Raw genomic sequence first — 26,027 nt, forward strand, 5'->3', positions numbered from 1 at the left:
CAGCTATTATTTCAAAGTTTTTATGTCCCCACCTCACCCTCCTTTTGCTTATTTGGGGTGCTGTTACAGATGGTTAGACTATTTGACACTACCCTACTGCTCACTAATGCTTTTTTATGTTTTCCTTTTCCTCAAGCTTCTTTTCTCTGTGTGTTTCATTTTTGGATAGTTTCTCGGTGTTCAAGTGGATTAATTTTTTTCTGTAATACCTTCTCTCTGCTAATTCAATACAATGTATCTTTCATCTCAGAAACTGTCTTTTATTTTTAGGATTTTGACTTGTATCTTTTATATAGCTTTTATTTTTCTCCTTATGTTTATATTATCCTCTGCTTTGCTGTAGTAGAGAATACATTAATAATACTATTTTATCCTCTTTGTCTACTAATTCTATCATCAGTTTTATTTTTCTTTCTGGGTTTCTTTAGATTGATTTTTTTTCTACTTGTTATGGGTCTTTTTTGTTCTCTGCTTGCCTAGTAAATTTTGATTAAGTGTCATACAATGTGAATTTCAACAGATGTAACATTTTTTAGAATTATTACTTATTTAAATATTATAGGGCCTCTTTTTCTTGAATGCAGATGCGTTTCTTGGAAAAAATTTTTATTTCATTGAGACTTGCTTTAAGGTTGGTTGGGTGGATCCAGAACAATCTTTAGTCCAAGTTATAACTTTTGAGGATTCTTCTGCATGTGTTAGCTCTTTCCTTACTACCTTATGGGAACTTGAACTATTCTTGACTCTGTATGAACCTCAAGGATTGTTCCACCTGCTTCTTTCTGGTGGTTTCCTTAAATACATCAAGTAATTGGTATAAAGCTAAACATTGAGATAAATTCTTTGTTGATAGATGTCTCTCTCTCTCTCTCTCGCTCTCTCACTCGCTCTGGGGAGGGGGCAGATGTTTCCTCTCTCTACTCTTTCCAACAAATGATGGCCACATTGGCCTTTGTAATCTCTCCTCAACTCAGAAAAGCCACCAGGATTTCCTGGGTGTTCCTATTCCTGAAACCCTACAGTCAATAAGCTGAGGACACTGTAGGACTTATTTCATGTATTTCCCTGTTCTTAAAGTTCATAGGACTGCATTTTCTGTTGTTTAATATCTGAAAATGCTATTGTTTTATATATTTGGGTTGGCAGTTGTTGTTGTTTTTAAATATAGAAAGATAAATCCAGCCCTTTTAGTCCATCATGGTCAGTAGCTGAAGGCTAATCCTACACACATTTGGCTCAATAACATTTAGCCTCTCCATGACCTGTATGCATTTATTCTTTGTGAGAGAAAAGACTTGACTACACACACACACATGAATATATATATATATATTTTTTTTTTTTGAGACAGAGTCTTGCTCTGTCACCTAGGCTGAAGTGCAGTGGTGTGACCTCAGCTCATTGCAACCTCCGCCTCCCAGGTTCAAGAGATTCTCCTGCCTCAGCCTCCTGAGTAGCTGGTATTACAGGCATGCACCACCACGCCCAGCTAATTTTTGTATTTTTAGTAGAGACTGGGTTTCACCATGTTGGTCAGGCTGGTCTCAAACACCTGACCTTGTGATCCGACCACTCCAGACTCCCAAAGTGCTGGGATTAGAGGCATGAGCCATGGAGCCTGGCTAACTAATTTTTTTAAAGCTGACAGAGACATGTACCAGGAGTCAGAATAACTGAGTTCATAACTTGGCTTCAGAAAATTATAGTGGTATTTTTTCAGGCAATTTCCTAAAGAGATTAGACCAGATCAAAGATTCTTGGAATTGTCATTCAAGGAATTTACTGTATCACTATTATTATTTTTAATTTGGTTACCTTGAATATCTTACTGGCAGCTCAGATAAGTTGTTCCAGCCCCAAATTTCTCTTAATGCCACCAATACCCAGTCAGGAGTCTGATGACTATAACATCAGTGTTCATTCATTGAGTTGATCTAATTCCAGCCAAAAGCAAAGCAGCAGCATCTTAGAAAGCCGATGCAGTCTTATTATGGGAAATTGTCTACTTCTATACTTCCATTAAGAATATGCCTTTATAGGTCTAGCACCTAACTTTTATAAATCTTTTCCTCAATACTAAATAGTATTTTTGCAAAAGTAATAATATTAAGACTTCACACAGGAATCACCACTCTCAATATTGACCAATCTTTTTAAATAGCAACCAGGCAGATTTCCTGGTCTCTATGATACCAATCAAAATTTCTCCGTCAAGACCCGGCTTCTCATTCTCTTTGAAATATGCCAAGGATGTACTGATTTTTCCTTAAGACACTTGGACAAGATCTCATTGCATTCTAGATTAATATAACCTGAAGTAATTTGGAAATGAGGCTACCAAGCATAGAGTCACTAAGCGACTTTATCTTTCAAGGCAACTGGCAAACAATTAAAGACATAATGTATGATCCAAAGCACTCTTGTGCATCTTTCACTTGTACGTGAAAATAAGGTGCAACGACCAGCATCAAAAGACTTCTTAAAAGTAGCAGGTTCTCTGTTCCTATGCTCAGATGAGTAACCTCTTACCTCCAAGTTGTCTTTGATGGACCATGTTCTCATTCATTCCAAATCCCGCTCAGTGTCTCCTGCCATATGATAGGACCTTACCACTTCTAGAACCACCTGCAGCATAAACAAAATTACCCATGTAAATTTCCACTTCAAATTAGCTCTCTTTCCTAATTTGTCTATATGTTTTAATGGAATTACTACTACAGCTTTCACTAATCATTTCTTTTTCTACTTACCTAATATATTCTATCATCTGAATAACAGCGTTAAAAATTTGAGTGTCTAGAACCTTATACTAGGTTTTGTTTGCTTTTTGATCAACAATGGGGAGATAGATTGGTCATGTTGAAAACTTAAGCAATGACACATAAATTAACTACTAGAACCTACCTGGTATAGTGTATGTGCTTATTCACTGAGGATGACCTTAAGCAATTTAACGACCCTTAAATGTGACTTGGAAATAGAGTCTACATCAAAGGATGAGTGTGAGGATAACACATCTTTTGAATATATCTAAGCCAAGTCAGATTCTCAAGAAATTGAATTGGTGGATACAGTAGTGATGATGATGGTGATGATGATGATGTTGATGATGATGAAGTTCATGCCTGTAAGTAACCCTGATCTCCTTTATTTTTTTTACAGCATTTATTATGAAGGAAATCTGAAACATGCAGCAGACTTGGAAGACTTCCTATGCAAACCTGTAAAGCCACCACCTAGATTCTACCACACATTTTGTCGCATGACATTTTGTTGTTCAACCATCTATTCCTCTGTCAGCGGATCTGTTGAGTTTTGAAAGATTTAAAAGTAAACTGCATACCTTGTTACAGGCTCCGCATGCACAGAATTAACTGCAGTTCAGTATTTTTCTTTCAATACAAATGTTATATACATTCACATGATCGTAAGTATAAATTCACTGTTTTGATGAAATAAGGTACTTAAGGGATAAAGATATAGGATATTGTTTTCACCCCCCAAAGTTACTTTAAATCCCTTACCCTGGTAATACCCCCTCCACACACACACATATTCGCACAAACATGCACAGTTGCCTCACTTCTGACTTTCTGTTTCATCACACATTAGTTTTGCCTATTCTGGAATTTCAAATAAATGTACTCTTTTGTGTAAGGTTTTCTTTTTTCCACATCATTTAATGTTATTGAAATTCACTCATTTTGATGTGTGTATCAGTAGTTTGTACTTTTTGCAAGTGACGGTTTACTGTATGACCGTATCACAGTTTGTTTATCGATTGATGAACACCTGGCCGTGCCCATTTGGGGGATGTTATGAATAAAATTGCTGTGTACACTTTTTAAATTTTTTAGTTTAAGTTCTTGGATACAAGTGCAGAACGTGCAGGTTTGTTTTATGGGTATACATGTGCCACGGTGGTTTGCTGCACCTATCAATCTGTCGTCTAGGTTTTAAGCCCCACAGGTGTGAGGTCATAAGGGTAGATTATCTCCCCTTTCTTTTTTAAAGAATGTATTTGTCCTAATGTTCACCCTCCCCTTGCCTCCCACCACCCAGCAGGTCTTGGAGTGTGATGGTCCCTTCCTTATGTCCATGTATTCTAACCATTAAACTCCCACTTAGAAGTGAGAACGTGTGGTGTTTGGTTTTCTGTTTCTGTGTCAGTCTGCTGAGAATTATGCCTTTCAGCTTCATCCATGTCCCTGTAAAGGACACGAACTCATTCTTTTTTATGACTGCATAGTATTCCATGGTGTATATGTGCCACATTTTCTTTATCCAGTCTATCATTGATGGGCATTTGGGTTGTTTCCAAGTCTTTGCTATTGCAAATAGTGCTGCAGTAAATATACCTGTGGATGTGTCTTTATAATAGAATGATGTATAATCCTTTGGGTATCTGCTCAGTAATAGGATTGCTGGGTCAAATGATATTTCTGGTTCTAGATCCTTGGGGAATCACCACACTGTCTTCCACAAGGTTGAACTAATTTACACTCCCACCAAAAGCATTCCTATTGCTCCACAGCCTCACCAGCATCTGTTGTTTCCTGACTTTTTAATAATCACCATTCTGACTGGCATAAGCTGGTATCTCATTGTGGCTTTGATTTGGATTTCTCTAATAACCAGTGATGATGAGCTTCTTTTCATATGTTTGTTGGCTGCATAAATGCCTTGAGAAGTGTCTGTTCATATCCTTTGCCCACTTTTTGATGAGGTTGTTTACTTTTTTCTTGTAAATTTGTTTAAGCTCCTTGTAGATTCTGGATATCAGACCTTTGCCAGATGGGTAGATTGCAAAACTTTTCTCCCATTCCATAGGTTGCCTAGTCACTCTTATGACAGTTTATTTTGCTGTTCAAAAGCTCTTTAGTTTGATTAGATCCCATTTGTCAATTTGGGCTTTGGTTGCCATTGCTTTTGGCGTTTTAGTCATGAAGTCTTTGCCCATGCCTATGTCCTGAATGGTATTGCCTATGTTTTCCTCTAGGGTTTTTATGGTTCTGGGTTTTACATTTAAGCCTTTAATCCATCTTGAGTTAATTTTTGTATAATGTGTAAGGAAGGGGTCCTATTTCTGTTTTCTGCATATGACTAGCCAGTTTTCCCAGTATCATTTATTTAATAGGGAATGCTTTCCCCATTGCTTGTTTTTGTCAGGTTTATCGAAGAGCAGATGATCTTGGATGGGTGGTGTTATTTCTGAGGCCTCTGTTCTGTTCCATTGGTCTATATCTCTGTATTGGTACCAGTACCATGCTGTTTTGGTTTACTGTAAACTTGTAATATAGTTTGAAGTCAGGTAGCATGATGCCTCCAGCTTTGTTCCTTTTGTTTAGGATTATCTTGGCTATACAGGCTCTTTTTGGTTCCTTAGGAAGCTTAAAGTAGTTTTTTCTAATTCTGCAAAGAAAGTCAATGGTAGCTTGATGGGAATAGCATTGAATCTATAAATTGGATTGGCCAGTATGGCCATTTTCACAATGTTGATTATTTCTATCCATGAGCATGGAATTTTTTTTCCATTTGTGTGTGTCATCTCTTATTTCCATGAGCAGTGGTTTGTAGGTCTCCTTGAAGAGGGCCTTCCCATCCCTTGTAAGTTGTATTCCTATATATTTTTGTGGCAATTGTGAATGGAAGTTTGCCCATTTTTTGGCTCTTTGCTTGTCTATGAGCCAATCTTTTGTTGGTGTAAAGAAATGCTTGTGATCTTTGCACATTGATTTTGTATCCTGAGACTTTGCTGAAGTTGCTTATCAGCTTAAGGAGTTTTTGAGCTGAGATGATAGGGCTTTCTAAATATACAACCATGTCATCTGAAAACAGAAACAATTTGACTTTCTCTCTTATTTGAGTATCCTTTATTTCTTTCTCTTGGTTGATTGCTCTGGCCAGAACTTCCAATACTATTGTTGAATAAGAGTGTTAACAGCAGACATCCTTGTCTTGTATGCACATTTTTAAACAAGTATTTTCATGGACTTAAAAAAAAAATCAGGTGTGAGGTCATAAGGGTTGATTATCTTCCCTTTCTTTTCTTAATTTTTGAAATTTTTGTGAGTACAAAGTAGGTATATATATTAATGGGGTACATAATGTACTTTGATACAGGCATGCAATGTGTAATAATCACACCAGGGTAAATGGGGTATCTATGACCTCAAGCATTTATTTGTTATGTTACAAACAATCCAACTATACTCTCACCTGCTTTGTTGAACATAATCTTGTATCATTGCTTAGTTATAAGTTTTATAAAAATAGTTGGCTGAAGAGCCAATCGGTCAGTGATCAAAGACAGTTCAAGTCTAAGTGGCATTGTGCAAACTTCTAGAAACCTCAGGTCCAGAGTCCTGGTCTCAGGTACACTGATAATGGCATGCATAGACTCTCTTGTTCCCTATGTTTCATTGTGTTTTTTATTTCCTTCTTTAAAGGGGTTGATGGGCTCTTTGAAGAAAGTTGCTCTTCTGCTGCTGTTTAGTTGAGAACTGGACTTGGTGCAGTATTTCAGAAACAACACTACTGTACATCAGACAGCGGGGCAATTGAGTTCTAGTGTGGCCCTCATCATGCACTCATCACTACACTTTGGGAAGCCCATCAATAAACTGTAATGATACCAGGTTTTCAGTAGTCTAATGAGAAAATGGAACTACATATCATTAAAAGAATGAGGGCAATTTTAGAATATTAAGTTGAATGAAACAACTAGATTCTATGTTGTCTTCCCCTTTGAACTTCCTTAGAATTATTGAACCTTTATTAGTTTACCTCAAATAGCCAATAATTGTAAGGGTTACTTTTATCGAATGATACTGTATGCTTGACCCAGCTTCCTATGTAAGCAAATAACTCTCAGTCCCAAGGTCATGTAGCCAGTATGTGCTGGGATTTGAATGAAGCATGGTCTGAATCTAAAATCTGTCATCTTCAGTATTCCACATGGCCTATTTTGGGGAGTTTGCGGGTACACATTAAGGATTACTGCTTCTGATGACAAACCACCTCCGCCTAGAGCCTCCTTAGCATTCTGTAAGTGGCAAAGATTGCTTCTGGCTGTGTAGCCACGAAGTAGCTGCATTTCCTCCTAAGTGAGAGGCCGGCAGTGCTGCTGAGTTCAGCCTCTAATGGCTAAGGCCACAGCTGCATCTCATAGTGAGATGCTGCTGACTTTACACTGAAACTTTCTTCTCTTCTCTACAGCTCGTTTAAGATCTTCAGTAGGCAGCCCAGTGTCTTTTTGGGAACTTTATCTTTATAGATTGCAAGAATTTATTTCCTCTGAATGCCCACATATTTGAAATCCAGGACCAATTCTATTTGATTAACATTTACTACACCTCTTATTAGCAGGATAGGAATAGAAAGTGCAAAAGTGAATAAAATAATATTTATGTTCAAGAAGTACAATGTGGCTATTCTAGAGATGTAAAATGGACATGTGTTAGAAATTTTAACTTGTTATTAATGAGAGGACCATTGAAATGTTACAACAAATTCAAAGGGAGGAAGCCAAAGAAACACAAATGTGTATGGAGAATCTGGATTTTGAAATGAACTTGCAAATGGATGCCAAACAGCCTTTTCCAATGGAGGGAGAGCTATCTCTCCACTGCACATTAACTAATTGCTCTATCTATAGACTAGAATCATTTTGCCTTGCTATTACGGATCTAACATTTACCAAGTTATAAAATAGTTCAAAGATAAAAAGCTAGAGTCAGATCATCTGAAACCAGTATGCTATAGACAATACACAGTTTTTCCTGGAAACACAATTTTTTAATACCTTAAGAACAATAAGATATTAACATGTACTGGGTGCCTATTAAACACTATGAGAACCTCCTAGACATGCTGGAAGACATATTACTAGTACCTAATTTTATGATTTAAAATATAGCTTTAAGAAATTCTTTGTAATGTTTAGAGTTACCTTGATAATTACTTGGGGAGGCCGGGTGCAGTGGCTCACATCTTTTATCTGAGCACTTTGGGAGGCCAAGGCAGGCAGGTTACCTGAAGTCGGGAGTTTGAGACCAGCCTGGCCAACATGATGAATCCCCGTCACTACTAAAAATACAAAAATTAGCCAGGCATGGTGGCACGTGCCTGTAGTCCTAGCTGCTAAGGAGGCTGAAGCAGGAGAATCACTAGAACCCAGGAGGCAGGCAGAGGTTGCAGTGAACCAAATTGCATCACTACACTCCAGCCTGGGCGACAGACCGAGACTGTGTCTCGAAAAAAATAAATAAACAAATAATTACTTGGGGAGCTAGGATTTATTTATATTTATATCAAAGACTACTTTTCTACCTATGGGATACTACCTCACAAAGAAATCAAGATGTAAGGCAGGAAACAGATGTGTAAATAATAATTATATGTGGTGTGCCATGTCAATGTCTGTCACACAAGAGGAGCACAAAACAATACTCAAAGTGATGTCTTCACTATATGGCCTTTCTGTTTTTCTAAAGACTTGAAAATTTGTTTAACTTTAATTACTTTTTAGTTTCACCTAACTTTTTGACCTTGGGCTGGGGGCTAGTGGCAAGAGAACAACAGAGTTCAGAACACAGAGGCAGTAATTTAGAACATCATCTGCTTAGATAACTTCATCTATTCAGGCATCATTGTTGTGAGCTTTAAATTTTCATTTTAGACATTTAAGTTGCAACAAGGTGTAAACATTCTCAGAATTATTTTTGAGTTTTTAAAATCATTTTAAAATTTCAGAGTAACTTTAGATTGACATAAAAGTTGCACAGATAGCACAGATTTTCTGCATACCTTTCATCTATGTTCCGCATGGTTAATGTCTTAAAATACAGTGGTACATTTGTCACAACTAAGAAACAGATGCTGATATTTACTATTAGCTAAACTCTGGGCTTTACTTGGATTTCATCAGAATTTCCATGAGCATCCATTTTGTGCTCCGGGATTCGGTCCAAGGGACCACATTCCATTTACTTTGCATGGTTCCCGAGGCTCCTCTGGTATATGACAGTTTCTCTGTCTTTCCTTATCATGTATTACCTTAACAGTATTTAGAAGTACCATCCAGGAATACTGTAGAATACCTCCCGTCTAGGCAGATCTGTCATTTTTCTTAAGATGAGACTGGAGTCTACATTTTTGGAAGGTATTGCATAGGTAAAGTGCCTTAACTGTCATGTCATATTGTGGGGAGTGGATATATGATATCCACAGGACATCAGTGGTAATGTTAACCTTCATCACACCGTAATTTCTCAGAATTTTTAAGAGTAATTTTGGCTCTTGTTTGGTTGTTTCATCATAAGTGTGGGGATAGGAAGTTTAGAAGGTGGGTATCGTTCTATGCTCTGCTGATGGTCTCTACTGTTCATGAGTCAGTGGCTTGGCTTGCTCTACTTTCAATGTCCTTCTCCAAACAGGAAGGGACAAGAAAAACCACCAACCCTGTTAAGTGGGGTTTGGTTTATTCCTGCACAAGCCAGAGCAGGAGGAACATGTTGGCTTCCAGTAATTCATGAAGATGTTCTGCTAAGTCATTCCTCGCCCTCCTGTGGGAAACCATGTAAAGTGTAAGAGCATTTCCTGGGTAAATAATACATGGCCCCTTTGCAGTCATGCAAAGCGTCTGTATAAGTTTTGAAATTAAGAGACCCTACTGGGTCTCAGAGATTCAGTCTCTCCCAGCATTTCAGACTCTCCCAGTGGTCGATGGTAGGTTTAGCAGAAGTTCTCTGTTGCCCTCTTTTTGAGAATAAAATGATCACACCGCAGACTCTCTTCCATGAATTCATGTGGTAAAGGTGTTTTCTAAAATACATGTATAATGGACTAAAAATAGCCATCTATTTCTTTTTGTGTTTTTTATTTCTCTCTTCACTTATACAGTCTGTACATAGGCAGTTTTTCTTTATAGAGATGCCAGATTTTAAAGGGAAAAAAATCACTGCATGCATAGATCTTTTCATATAAAGCAAAGCTCATTTTTAGATTAGTTTGGGAAGGGATCAAGAACAAAGGAAAATGAAAACAATTCTTTATTTGCTTATTTTCTTGGAGGCTTAAAATGGGATATGCTTACTTTCTTTTAGGAAAGATATTACAGGAAGCAAACTGTCCCACGTTAAAGGAATATGCTTGAGCAAATAAAGTGAGTTTGGCATCAGGCTGGCTGTCCCCTACACCAGCTTCTCCCAACATGAAGCTCAGGGGAAAGAGGGGCCTATGGATATGCAAATTGCAGGTATTTGCGACAGGTGTTACTTCACTGAGTGACACTTTTCCAGTGGTTTCTATAGATGGGATTTTATTGAGTTTGAGGTTTTAAGTGAAGAGTAGGAAGACTTGTGGAGATAGAACCTTCTAACTCAATCTAAACATTAAAAACAAGCCTATTAACTGGTTGAATTCAGTTTCAGTTAGACTAATTTAGAAAGAATTGTCAAAGTACTCTTTGACAATTTAATATCTGCAGAACATTGTAAACCTTAAAATCAATATTGATTTTGATTTTAAGTGTTTGGAAGAGACAAACTCCCAATTAAATATGTTGTTATTAGAAAGGGATCCTGGACCTTATATTTGTTGTAACTCTTACTTTAAAGAAACTGAGGTATAGTTAACATATTAAGATGTACGTATATATAAATGTCCAATTTAATACATTTGACATATTTCTACACCAATGAAACCATCACAATGATCAAGGAAGGGATTACAAAGAGGCATATGAAAGCTTTTCAGAGTGACAAATATGTTCACTGTCTTGATTGTAGTGATGTTTGTTATTCACTTCCCAAATGTTAGGAGCTTTCAAGAGATCTTTCTGATTTCGAATTCTAATTTAAGTCTAAATTTATCAGAGACACACTTTGCACAATGTGAATCACCTAAAATTTATTGAGGCTTGTTTTCTTTCTCAGCTTATGGTCAGTCTTTGTAAATGTCCTGTGGATAGTTCAAAAAAATGTATATTCTGGTGTTTGGTGATGGGTTATTCTATAATGTCAAAAAAGTCAAGTTTGCTTATAAATTTGTTCAGTTTTCCTATGTCCTAGGAAAGTCATAAAGTCTACTTATTCTATTTTATATTTCTCCCAAAATAGTTGGGATATATTATTTGGAAATATATATAATAAAATAAAAATAAAAATAATAAATAATAAAAATAATTGGGATATATTATTGGGAAATATTTTATATTTCCCCAACTATTTTGGGAGAAATTGAGTTATAGTTGACATATTAAGTGTAGGTATGTATGTACGTATATATATATATTTCTCCCAACTATTTTGGGAGAAATATAAAAATCTCTTTTTCTGTGACTTTGTCTTTTTTTCTAGTTCTAGCGGATTTTGCTTTATACATAAGTTATTTTATGTAGCACATATAAATTTTGGATTCTTTTGTACTCCTAATTGACATTTTTATTTTTATGAAATTACCTTATTTCTCACTAGTAATATTCTTCGAGATCTACTTTGTAGGATATTAATATAGCTATTACACTTATTTTTAGTGCTAGCATGGTCTATTTCTTTCATCCCTTCATTTATTTTTTAAAAATACTTCGTTTTTAAAGAGCAGTTTTAGGTTCACAGCAAAACTGAGAAAAAAGCACAGAGCATTTTTGTGTAGACCCTGCCCCGACACATGCATAGACCCCCCACAATATCAACATCCTCCACAACAGTGGCATATGTGTTATAACTGATGAGCCTACATTGACGCATCATTATACATTCTATGAATTTGGACAAATGTATAACAGTTAGAGTGTCATACAGAGTAGTTTCAATGCCCTAAAAATTCTCTATGCTCTACCTCTTCATCTCTCCCTCTTCCCTAATTCCAGGAAACCACAATCCTTATACTGTTTCCAAGGTTTTGCTTTTTCCAGAATATCATATAGTTGGAATTATATAGCATGTACCTTCTTCAGATTTTCATTTCCATGGTGAAAAAAGATGTGGAACATCTTTTCACATGCTTATTTACTATCTATATTTCTTATTTGGTGAGTTGTCTGTGAAGGTCTTTTACCTACATTTTAATCAGGTATTTGTTTCCGCGTTGTTGAGTTTTAAGAGTTCTTTGCATATTTTGGATTGCTTGTGAGAAACACCCTCCCCCATCCAAATCCAAAGAATGGACATAGAGGCACGAAGGATAGCAAAAGTGACACTTTTAATAACGGTCTTACAAGGTCAGGTATCTGGTAGGCACGCACATCCAGGGCAGTTACAACAGATAATTTATCTCCTAGCACCCAAGTCCCTCCCCCAGTTCCTCATTGGGCGAGTACTGTGGGGTTACAATCTTCCTGGATGTCACCTGTTTTATTATTTCCCTTATAAGATTATACCCCATCCTTTTCTCCACTTAAGTTTTGATTTCCCAATAACGAAACTTTCTTCACTTTTACGGGCTGACCCCTCCTCTATATTCTGTTCACTTATTGTGACTTTCTAGGTACATGAGCCAAGCAGTTTGTTACATTTGCAGGCTGGCTGACAGTACTTAGATTTATCATGCCTTGAAAGGAGACCACTTACAATGTTTTCTCACATTACTGTTCTTTAATCAGATTTGTCTTTTGCAAGTATTTTATCCCAGTCTGTGGCTTATCTTCTCATTCTCCTGTCAATGTCTTCTGCAGAGCAGATATCTTTAATTTTAATGAAATCCAGCTTAACAACATTTTGTCATGGATTGTCTCCTTGAGGTCCTACCCAAAAAGTTTTCTCTGAACCAAAGGTCATTTTCATTTTCTCTTATGGCGTCATCTAGGTGTTTTATAATTTTGCATTCTACGTTTAGGTCTGTGGATTATCTTGAGTTAATTTTTGTTAAGGGTATTAGGTCTTTATCTCAGTTTTGGAGTTTTTGTTTCTGTGCATTTGGATGTCCAGTTGTTCTGGAGTCAACTGTTGAAAAAAACAATGTTTGCTTCGTTGTAGTATCTTTGTTCCTTTGTCAATCATCAGCGGATTATGTTTGCGTGAGTCTATTTCTGGCCTCTCTTCTGTTCAATGGATCTATTTTTCTGTTCTTTCAGCAATACCACAGTGTCTTGATTATCGTAGCTTTAAAGCAAGTCTTGAAGTCAGGTTGCATCAGTCCTCTAAGTTCATTCTTCTTCCTCAGAATTATGTTGAATATTCTGGGTCTTTTGCCCATCCTTTTTTGTTTTTAATATCTTTGTATTTTTATAAAGTTTATTTTTTTAGGCAGCCTGCAGGTGGCTCCTGCTTTTTTATCTAAGTTTACATTTTACTTTTTGACTGTTGTCTTTGATAATTTATATTTAATGTGATTATCGATTTTATTAGGTTTCAATATATCATCTTTCTACCTTTATTTCCTATTTGTCCTCTCTGTTCCTTGTTTCTGTTTCTTCATTTTCTACCTTCTTTGGAATTTGTTGAGCATTTTTTTATGATTCCATTTTGTCTTCTTTTTGATTGATTAGCTATACTATTTTATTTTAGTCATTTTCTAGAATGTGTCTTGAACTTATCACAATCTACCTTCAAGTGATATTATACACTTTATATTGGTATAGACTCTTTGTAATAATTTCCTATTTCTCACTTCCTAATTTTTGTGCTATTGTTTATATTTTACTTAATAACAAAACTGAGCAAAGGTAAAGGAAGGAAGAAAATAAAGAAAGGAAGCAAGAGAAGAAAGAGAGAAAACAAAATAGAAGCGTAATTCCTTATCTGCATTTCAGAAATACAACCAGCTCTGAAAAAAACAGAAGAATTTGATGACACAGTTTACAGGGATAACTGAATGAGCTGAGTTAGTTTGGTGGCAAAGTCCGACCTAAGATGCCACGAGGCAAGTTCTAGTCTTCATCTCTCTAAGTATAATTATTCATATGTTTTTCTATAGAATGTTGTCAAAAATTAACCTAACAGGCCTGAAACTGCTACTGTTAGAAAGGCCTGCTTACAAGATTAGCCACTGACTGGCATCTGGGAACTTGGATTTTAGGAGGGTCACTACCATTCCTTAAGATATAAGAGTGACTCACTGTCCCTAAACAGTTCATACAAACAATGTGGTTTATGCTGAAAACTTGTTTTACTTCCGGAAGTCTGGCGTCTTGGTAAGTGCTAGGCAGAGTGTATTTATGTGCCTAGTCCCCAGTAAAAACACAGAGTACTGAGTCTGAGTCCCTAATGACCTTTTCTGGCAGACAACACTTCACATCGCTTGCAACAACTTGTTGCCAGAGAAATTCAGCACATCCTGTGTGACTCCACTGGGAGAGGGCTCTTGGAATCTTATGGCTGGTTTCCTCTGGATTTCACCACATTAACCTGTTTCCCTTTGCTGAATTTTCATTGTATCCTTTTGTGGTAATAAATCATAGCAAGGAATATGAATATATGCTGAATCTCATGGGTCTTCCTAGCAAATAACCAGATCTGGAAGTGGTCTTGGGGACCTGAACACAAGACTGAATGTAATTGATTACGGGTTGTTGCTCCAAAACATGCTGGGATTGCTGTACAGCATGTGCTACATAGCACAGTTGTGTATCTTCTCCAAAATCCCCAAAATCTGAATTTCAAAACACATCTAACCTGTGATTTTGGATAAAGAAATGTAGAACTATGTTTGCAAACAAATAGATGAGAGGATGTGGATTGTTGGCCAGGCATGGTGACTCACACCTTTGCGACGCTGCAGCGGGCAGATTATGAGATCAGGAGATCGAGACCGTACTGGCTAACATGGTGCAACCTCATCTCTGCTAAAAATACTAAGAATTAGCTGGATGTGGTGGCAAGCACCTGTAATCCCAGCGACTTGTGAGGCTGAGGCAGGAGAACTGCTTGAACCCAGGGGGTGGATGTCACAGTGAGCTCAGATTGCACCATTGCACTCCAGCCTGGGCGACAGCACAAGACTCCGGTTCAAAAAAGAAAGATAGAAAGAGAGAATGTGAATTGTTTGCAGAAATAAGGAGTGGAGGGTTTTCATTGATTACTGATCCTTTCCAGGTCAGATAAAGGATGATACTTTAGATCAGGATGATGATGATAAAGATGATGGTAGTGGTAACAATAATTAGTCATAATAATAGTTAACATTTCTTCACTTCTTAAGCTTAGAAACTATTTACAACCTCCACCACAATTCTTTGAAGTAAATATTAATTTTCATTTTTTGTTGAAAATAAACTGAGGCTCAAAGAAGTTTTGCAACTTGCCCAACATCAACAAGTTCACAAGAGCTGGAGACCAGATTCAAACTCAAGTTCATGCAGCTAAATGTGGGAGCTCTGTGCAATGCCACAAAAAGAGAATGCTGTGTAGATCGCCCATTTTTCTATTTTCTATGAGCTCTGTCAGCTCTGTGCACAGATTCACTCTAGGATTTTCACTAGTCTGTGCCTCAGACTTATTTGCAAAATATCATGCAGAACTACCTGCCTCTCTCATCTAGCACTGCTGGTTGGCAGAAGAAAAGGTGCTTTTGTTTTCCTTCCATGAGCTTTTGTTCCTTTACTGTTTAATCTCTTATATATTGATGATCTTTCATGACAGTGATCTTGTATTAAATACTTTTTTGAGTGCAGATAGAGACAAACTTTGTTAGTCTCACTCTATATTAAAAGAAACCCAGTCAAAGAGGAAAGAAAAAAATATAAGGAAGTCAGGATGGAGTGTAGAACTTGGATCTTAAGAAAGACAAGGACTAGGCAGGCCAAAGAGGTGGGTCTGACATTTGATTTATCTGCATGTAGCATGTACTGAAATGTCCCAGGATCAAAGCCCTTTGAGAAAACTGTACTGGGAAGGTCATGTGCAGCCAGTAGAAAAATATAACACAGGACATATAGGGTAAGGCTCACAGAAGAAAGAAGACTAAAGCAAGAGTCAAGGGGTCTAGGTCCCATCAGCATACTTCTGTTTCCTTATGATGCAACATTGAGCTCACTGCTTAGCTTTACTGAGCCTCAGTCACCACTGAAAATATAACAAGATGGTTCAAAATTACCCCCAAAGTTCCCTTTAACACAAAATTCTCTGATCCTTCAACATACATCTTCTGAGTGAAAATAGGTGCCACAAGAGTCATGTGAGGAAGAAAAGAACTATTCTATCAGTTAAGTATTCACACTAAAGAACTATTTCAAGACTAAGTCAGTATCTCTGCCCTCACATCATATACTAAGACTTGTGTTTACCTTAAAATGTCCTCTCACCTGCATGAGGTTTCAGAGGTTTTTGAGAGAACAATGTCAGAGTCATAGTGTTCTAGGGTCCAGCGGGTTCTATGTGATTTAATTTCATATTTATTTTTGGTCAATAAATAATCTTGCCCTTATTATACACAAATGGGGTAATATTTCAACATTTAATATGACATAGTACTTTTTGTTTCATGACTGCACTCGAGATTATACCAACAGACACACAAGGAAATATAGTATAGCTGAGAAAGCTGTGTACTTCGACCAAAAAAAAGGCTCCCTTGGAGGCTCACAACACCATTGACTACGTGACGTCAGGAGGTAACCTACCTCCCCGGATGACTGTGCTCCTAAGTGAAGTGAGAGTTGAATGCCATCTCTGCCTTTCTCACTGAGCGATTGAGATGAATGAAGTAGTATGCTACCTGGAACCCACACATAAGTGTAGCCCACTGGGTGGGTCCCAGGAGACTAAATTCACACGTCTTCCATCAAATGCTGCTCCGCAAAAACTTGCGAGGACAGGAATTATCACCACATTCATGTTTCATGTTTCTGCCCAGCAGCTTATATGTTTTAGTTTGAGCACCAAACTGGAAGCACAAGTCCAGAATAGTTGTCCGAGTCATGACTGCAGGATGCATTAATAACACTGATAATAATGGCAGGTTAGATGTATTGAGCGTTCATGCTGAACACTCCGGTGCTTAGTACTTTCGCTATGTTAAGTCTTTTAACCTATTGTAGTAACCTATGAGGTAAGTGCTACTATTATCTGCACTGAACAGATGTTTACTTCTAGAGTACCCAAGATCCAATTCTATATAAAGCAGGCAGCCAATATCGTAGCAGAGACAGATAGGGGAACCAGCCACCTTTGGAAACATATGGCAAACTTGACACTTATAGAAAATTTCAAGCATTGACAGTTTCTACAGTTCTACAAACTGTCCTCATGTTAAACAGCTAAATCCCAGGGAAAAGAGAACAGACAAAAAGGAAAATTTTAGATAGGATGCTAGTTTTAGACAGCAGCTATTCTCTTGGTCTTTCTTGTTAAAAGTTATTATTATTTTTTTATTTAGGAGTAAATGAATATCCATATCAGAACTTCACTATAGAAAACCATTTTATGGCTATCAATTATGTAATAAAATGTGTGTAGGTCTTAGTGCCAAATGTGGCCAAATGTGCATTTGGTGCCCCTTGGTGAATCCTTTATTTTTTTTGAGACGGAATCTCACTCTGTCACCCAGGCGGAGTGCAGTGGTGCGATCTCGGCTCACTGCAACCTCTGCCTCCTGGGTTCAAGCAATTCTCCTGTCTGAGTCTCCTCAGTAGCTGAGATTACAGGCATGCACCACAACGCCTGGCTAATTTTTTGTATTTTTAGTATGGATGGGGTTTCACCATGTTAGTCAGAATGGTCTCAAAGTCCTGACCTCATGACCCACCCGCATCAGCCTCACAAAGTGCTGGGATTACAGGCGTGAGCCACCTCTCCCGGCCTCCCCTTGGTGAATCTTTTAGCTATGTTTGCACAGTTCCTGTTCAAGATCTTCAGCTAAGATATAGATCAGATGTTGCAAACACATTTTTATAAAGGGGCAGATAGTACACATGTTAAACTTTCCAGATTGTAGTCTCTCTCACAACGACTCGATATTCCAGGATAACAAGAAATCACCTATAGGCACTATATATAAATTGGCATATCTGTGTTACAACAAAATTTTATTTGCGAAAATAGTCAACAAGTCATTTGCCCACTCCTGTTACATGCCTGGCTGTTTTTATTTGGTCGTGCGCCGCTCATCTTATTTTATTTGGGACTTTATCAGGTTTAGCACTTGAAAGGCCACTGTCCCTGAAATCCCTCATTCCAATCTGGGAAGATTGTTTATCATAGACTATTAGGTGGCTTTTATTTGTAATTTACAATAGTCTTGAAACATTAAACACACCAAGTATGATAAGAATCACCCACTCTCCCTTGAAATTGCTTCGGCTAGGGTGCGGTGGTTCAAGCCTGTAATCCCAGCACTTTGGGAGGCCGAGGCGGGTGGATCACGAGGTCAAGAGATCGAGACTATCTTGGTCAACATGGTGAAACCCCGTCTCTACTAAAAGTACAAAAAAATTAGCTGGGCATGGGTGGCGCGTGCCTGTAATCCCAGCTACTCAGGAGGCTGAGGCAGGAGAATTGCCTGAACCCAGGAGGCGGAGGTTGCAGTAAGCCGAGATCGCGCCATTGCACTCCGGCCTGGGTAACAAGAGCGAAACTCCGTCTCAAAAAAAAAAAAAAAGGAAAGAAAAGAAATTGCTTTGGCTAAACTTTAATCTGTCAGCATGAAGTTATACATGACAAATATATTTTGTAAACTCCCAAGTGTTACACATAAACAAAGCAATAGTGCTGGATCACAATTTTCCTTTTCTACATCTGCTTCCATAGAGGGACTTCTGTCTCCCTCTCACAATTTGCCCTGTCTTTAGACAAAGCTACAGACTGAGTGTTGGAAGGTGTCTGAACATCTCAAGAGATTAAAGTCAAGTTATAATAGAATTCTCATTCTTGGACTAATTATTACCATGTTCAAGTGAGCCCCAGAGAGTCCACTGAATTTCAGTTGATAAACCAAAGAGAATCTTTAGGGACCAATGTAGTACAGCACAGGCAACCTCAAACAGAACACTAATTGAATGTTTTCTTGGCAGCATCAGCTAGCTCCTGTGTGGATTTTCAGAATGAAATGTTAGGAATTACTGAAACCATCAGCATGTTTTTTTTTTTTTTTTTTTTTTTTTTTTCCCTGAGACGGAGTTTCGCTCTTGTTACCCAGACTGGAGTACAATGGCACAATCTTGGCTCACTGCAACATCTGCCTCCTGGGTTCAAGCAATTCTCCTGCCTCAGCCTCCCAGGTAGCTGGGACTACAGGCGTGCACCACCATGCCCAGCTAATTTTGTATTTTTAGTAGAGATGGGGTTTCACCTTGTTGACCAGGATGGTCTCGATCTCTTGACCTTGTGATCCACCTGCCTCGGCCTCCCAAAGCGCTGGGATTATAGGTGTGAGCCACTGTGCCTGGACCAGCATGTTATTTCTATACTGTCAGAAAGGCCCCAGCACAGTGGACCTCTAAAGAATAAGAAGTTTGTGGTACTTAGAATCAGAAAAGTGGCACCTACCATTGCTACCCACTATAGCCTTGGACAAATCCCCAAAGCCCTGAGGACTGCATATCTTCATCTTCCAAACAGTAATAACAGCAAGCACTTCATAAAGTTGTGATGAGAGTCAAAGATGATGGTCCATGGAATTCGAATTTGCCAGAATACATTCCTGTACAAATGCCTTGGCTTTAGATGATGCCAGAGCCTCTTGTGAGATTGCATATTCAGGGGACCTAACCCTGTCTTGGTGAGTCTTAAAGGGCATCCTAAAAATAGCTACTTTTTCTGTTAAAAGCTAAAGGATGATTAATGTTTATTTAAATAAAGGAAAAAAGAGAGGCACAAGTGGGCTTGGAAGATGGAAAAGCCTTTGTCAAGACACAGCGATGAAAGAAAGCTAACACAAGAAAAGAACAGAGAGAGAGAGAGAGAGAGTTCAATGAAGTAAAAGAAATCACATAAACTGGAGAAGAAGGGATCCAAGGGGGAGAATAGAGAGAGTCCTGCCCAGATCATGCAGAAGAAATAAAAAAAGATTCTAATTTTAAAGCATATTGGTTTTCAAATGTTGATATTTGCTGCTTCTTAGCCACTCTATATCCATTTACATTACTTCCAAAAACTGCTTCCAATACCTTTCTGAGGATAATTCCTACATCTACATTCATGGACTCTCAGGCTCTGTGCTTCTGATGGCATTGGTTCCACCCCTAGCTACAGGGGAGGATAAGCAGCTTGTGCTTTGCTCATTACTGCCCCTAGATCTGGGGAAGAAGGTCCTATCATGCACCCTGTGCTCAGAGGGACTGGCTTTGCCCTTCTTCTATCATATTCATCTCCACGATGTAGAGCACCCACGGGGCTAAGCTGCTGAGCCCAACTGGGGCCCCCACTTCCTGTTATAGTAGATGTTCTATATCTAGGTATCTAGGCTTCCAAAATTACCTACCTAAACATCCTCACCTGCTTACAAGCAATGTAGTGGTCTCTTCCCCCTTCTGAAGGCAGATCCTTCAGCTAGCATGCTTACACTCAGCTCAGGAGTGGGCAAGAGGGGGTTTTTTGTGGGTGTGTGGACCAAGGATGGTTGTGAAGGAAGGGTTGTCCACAGATGTGCATGTGAGGCCCCTCCTGCTATAGAGCAGAGCCAGGGAAGGAAAAAGAATTGTCAGGCTTTGCGATGCTGCATTCCAGAGCAAGATCCCAAACAGTCTGGGAGTTCTAAATGCAAACTGTTATTATTATGAAGCTATATTGCCAAGGTAAGAAAATAGGAGATATTTTACTTTACAGATAATTTAATTTATAACATTAAAATATTTAAACATATGGTATATAGGCCTCCAACTATAATCTTGCTCTGGACCACCCTAAGAGTTAAGAGTGGGATGAGCCTGGCCAATCAAAGCAGAACGATGAGGGTCCCCGAGCAGCAGCATCATCTTGTCACCATGTGGCATCTGAGAAGGAATCAGAATGATTTATGCAGGAATGGGTTTTGAAAAGTAGAGAAAAAGCAAGGCCTAGCCATTGACCTCTTGATCAATTAGCAGTTCAACTCAGTTTGATTCCTGAACTTTTTCAGTTAGGTAATCCAATATATTTCAGGTAAAATGCATCAGTTTGAACTGAGATTTCCATCGCTTCTGTCAATCAATGCATAGTAGCAAATAAGAAACCTTAATGATAGATTATTTTTAATCCACTCCTTTTAATCCAACAATAGTTAGGTAATCCAATATATTTCAGGTAAAATGCATCAGTTTGAACTGAGATTTCCATCGCTTCTGTCAATCAATGCATAGTAGCAAATAAGAAACCTTAATGATAGATTATTTTTAATCCACTCCTTTTAATCCAACAATTCCATCTCACCCATTCATTATTTCTTACCTCTATCCAGATATTAATTTACTGAGATACTAATGGCTATGGACAGGAGGCAAGATAGCATAATTATTAGGAAGACATCAAATAAATCTTAAAGACTCATGACTTGATCACACTGAAGCCAACTGGATGTTCTTGTCTGGGATTTAGATCCCTGAAGAAGTGTCCCTGTCCTATATAGTGACAGTTGAGGTATTATTCAGGGTGCTATGGTGGCACCAAGAATCCTACAATGATCATGTTTATGTCTATTGATGGTGCTGCTGGCAGAGATATAGTGACCAGACAGTCCCTGGAAAGGAAGCTACCTAGACTGTTACCTAGGCCTAAACAAAAGAAATCTCAGGCTTAGCACCATAACCATGATCCATAAAAGGAAAACTTTTTAAATTGGACTTCATTGAAATTGAAAACTTTTGGTCTACAAGATTCCATTCCTCTTAGAGAAGGACTGGGAGAAAGTATTTGCATACCACATATGTGAACAAAAAGTTAGTATCTAGAATATATAAGGAATTCTCAAAGTTCAGCAGTGAAACGAATAAACAATCCAACTAGAAAATGGGCAAAAAACATAGTGAGACATTTCAGTGAAAAGGATATATAACTGACAAAGTAACTGAGCAATGTCATTAGCCATTAAGAAAATGCATATTAAAGCCATAGTGAGATATTACTACACTCCAAATGGAATGTCTAAACTAAAAAGTAGCATCAACACCACATGCTAGTAAGGATGCCGAGAAACTAGATCGATCATATGCTGCTGCTTGAAATGTACAATGGTATGATGACACTGCTCTCCGGGAAAACACTTTTTGGTGGTTCCTTTTTTTTTTTTTGAGATGGAGTTTCGCTCTTGTTACCCAGGCTGGAGTGCAATGGCGCGATCGTGGCTCACCACAACCTCTGCCTCCTGGGTTCAGGCAATTCTCCTGCCTCAGCCTCCTGAGTAGCTGGGATTACAGGCACACACCACTGTGCCCAGCTAATTTTTTGTATTTGTAGTAGAGACGGGGTTTCATCATGTTGACCAGGATTGTCTCGATCTCTTGACCTCATGATCCACCTGTCTCGGCCTCCCAAAGTGCTGGGATTACAGGCTTGAGCCACTGCGCCCGGCCCTTGATGATTTCTTAAAAAACAAAATCTGCAACTGTTATATGACCTAGTATTTGTTTTCCTAAGCATTTATCATAGAGAAATAAATCTTACATTCACAGAGAATTTGCATATAAACAAATATAGCAGCTTTACTTGTCGTAGCCCCAAACTGCAAAGAATCCAGATATCCTTTAGTGGAAAAATGATTACGCATAGGCCTAGATAACAATGATTTTCTTCTATGTTGTTTTTTAGTAATTTTATATTTTATATTTGAGTCTGTGATCCATTTTTACTTAAGTTGTATGTACCGTGTGACGTTTAGAAAATGGTTCTTTTTTTCTCCCCCCAAGAATGTTCGATTGCTTCATCATGATTTGTTGAACAAGCTGTCCATAAATTTGCTTTTGGACTTTTGTCTAAAATGGATTGAATTTATCTACATGTCAGTCCTTTTACTGATGTTGTACAGTTTTGTCTCCTGTTTTATACTGTCTTGAATAGATAGACTGATTTCTCCTCCTTTATTCTTCTTTATCAAAATTTTGCTTTAGCTGTTGGTATGTCTCTCCATTTTTAGGTCTTTGGTTTATTGCATTAGTGTTGTTTTCATTTTTATTATTCATATCTTATCCATATTTGGTTATATTTATACCTAAGAATATCATTTTTAGATACTATAAATTACATGGTATTCTTAATTTTGGCATTCATATTTTCATTGCGAGTATGAAGAAATATAATTTATTTTCTAATTTTTTGTGTACCCTACAATGCTGCTGAACTCATTAGCTTATAAGTTTTTTGTAGATTTTTTTAGGGTTTTCTAAATAGATAGTCATTTCATTTTTAAAGAGGGACAGTTTTATTTCCTCCTTACTGATTGGTATACTTTTCATTTCCTTTTCTTGATTTATTGTGCTTGATAGAACTTTCAGAATGATGTTGAACAAGAGTCTTGTGAGTTGACATCTTTGTTTTGTTCCCATAGTAAGAGGAAAGCATTTAATCTTCTCTTATTAATTATAATGTTAGCTGTAGGTTTTTGATGGATGCTTTTATCAAGGTGAGAAACTTTCTATTTCTATTTTTGTGAGTTGTTTTTAAAAACCCAGAACAGGTGTTGAAATTTGTTAAGTGATTTTTCTGCATGAAATGATACAATTATGTAAATTACTTCTTTAACTTTTTCATATACTGAACTTCATTTATGGTTTTCTATATATTGAGCTAGGCCTGCATCCTTGAAATAAATTCTGTTTGGATACAGTATATGATTCTTTGTATGTATTGTTGAATTCTGTCTGCAAATATTTGGCTAATGATCTTGCATCTGTGTTTATGAGGAGCATTATTCTACAGTTTTCTTTCTTCTCTCTTTCTCCTGTTTTTCCTCCCTTTCCCTGCCCCTCTTTTTTGTTTTATATACAATTTGTCTAGTTTAGTTTCAAGGTAATACAAGTTTCAAAAAATGAAGCTACTGCTAGTTTCTGGAAAAGACTGTATAGAATCGGAATTCATTTTTTTTTAATCTTTGGTAACATTCTCTGGTAAAACAATTTTGACCATGAGATTTTTTTGGGGGGAAGTTTTAATATTATCAATTCAATTTTCTTGTTCATTATAGGGCTATTCAAATAATCTATTTCAAATTAGGTGAAGAGTGTTAGTTTCTATAATTTAAGGAATTAAACAATTTAATCTATGTTATCAAATTTATCTGGATAGAGTTGTTTATGGTATTCATAATCCTTTTGTTGTGTGAAGGCATCATAATGCTATCCTCTGTGTTATTCCTGCTATTGGTAATGTGTGTCTTCTATTTGTCTTTCTTAGACTTACTTAAAGGTTTGTCAATTTTATTGATCTTCTCAAAAAAACAGATCTTTGTTTTATTAATTTTCTTTATTATTTTTCTGTTTTTGATTTCATTGATTTCTGATTTTTTCTTTCCTCCTTTCTTTTCCTTGCTTTGGGTGTATGTTGACCTTCATTTACTCTTTAGGTGAAAGCATTTAGCTTACTCATTTGAGACTTGTTTCTCTTTTCTTGTCTTTGGTCTAAATTGAAAGTTTTTACAAAATTTTTTGTGAGTACATAATAGGTGTGTGTATACATATATGGGGTATATGAGATGTTTGGATAAGCGCATGTAATGTGAAATAAGCACATATTGGAGAATGAGATCTCCATTCCCTCAAACATGTATCCTTTGTGTTACAAACAATTCAATTATACTGTTTAAGTCACTTTAAAATACCCAATTAAGTTATCATTCGCTATAGTCACCCTTTTATGCTATCAAATAGTAGATCTTATTTATTCTTTCTATTTCTCATACCCATTAAATAGCACCTCCTCTCAACCCTCCCACTAGCCTTCTCAGCCTCTGTAAACATCCTTCTACTCTCCATACCCACGAGTTCAATTGATTTAATTTTTAGATTCCACAAATTAGTGAGAGCATGTGATATTTGTCTTTCTGTGCCTGACTTATTTCACTTAGCATAACAATCTCCAGTTCCATTCATGGTGTTGCAAATGACTAGATCTCATTTTTTGTTTATGGCTGAATGTTACTCCATTGTATATAAGTACCACATTTTCTTTATCCATTCATCTGTTGATGGACCCTTAGATTACTTCCAAATCTTGGCTATTGTAAATAAACAGTGCCACAACAAACATAGGAGTGCAGACATCTCTTCAATATACTGATTTCCTTTCTTTTCCACATACACCTTCCAATAGGATTGCTAGATCATATGGTAGTCCAATTTTTAGGTTTTTGAGGAACTTCCACACTGTTCTCTACAGTAGTTGTAGTAATGTATGCTCCCATGAACAGTGTACAAGAGTACCCTTTTCTTCACATCTTTTCCAGCATTTGTTTTGCCTGTTGAGATCGAGACCATCCTGATCAACATGGTGAAATCCCATCTCTACTAAAAACACAAAAAAATTAGCTGGGCATGGTGGCGCGTGCCTGTAATCCCAGCTACTCAGGAGGCTGAGGCAGGAGAATTGCCTGAACCCAGGAGGCCGAGGTTGCGGTGAGCCAAGATCGCGCCATTGCACTCCAGCCTGGGTAACAAGAGCGAAACTCTGCCTCAAAAAAAATATATATATATCATTTTAGCTAGGGCAAGATGTAGTTTTGATTTTCATTTATCTGATGATCAACGATATTGAATACCTTTTCTTATGCCTGTTTGCCATTTGTATGCCTTCTCTTGAGATATGCCTATTAAAAATTTTGCCTATCCTTTTGATTGGATTATTATATTTTTTCCTATAGAGTTCTTTGAGCTCCTTAAATATTCTGGTTATTAATCTCTTGTCAAATGTGTAGTTTGCAAATATTTTCTCCCATTCTGTGGATTATTTCTTCATTTTGTTGATGTATCATTTGCTGTGGAGATCAAATGATCTCCAGTAGTTGTAGTAATGCAGATTTTAATTTGATGCAATCCTATTTGCCCATTTTTGCTTTGGTTGCCTATACTTATAGGGTATCATTCAAGAAATCTTTGCCCAGATCTATGTCCTGGAGACTTTTCCCAATGTTTTCTTGTAGTAGTTTCATAGTTTAAGTCTTAGATATGTCTTTAATACATCTTGACT

The sequence above is a fragment of the Callithrix jacchus genome, chromosome 6, assembly GCF_049354715.1.
Source record: "Callithrix jacchus isolate 240 chromosome 6, calJac240_pri, whole genome shotgun sequence".
In the NCBI taxonomy this organism is placed as follows: Eukaryota; Metazoa; Chordata; class Mammalia; order Primates; family Cebidae; genus Callithrix; species Callithrix jacchus.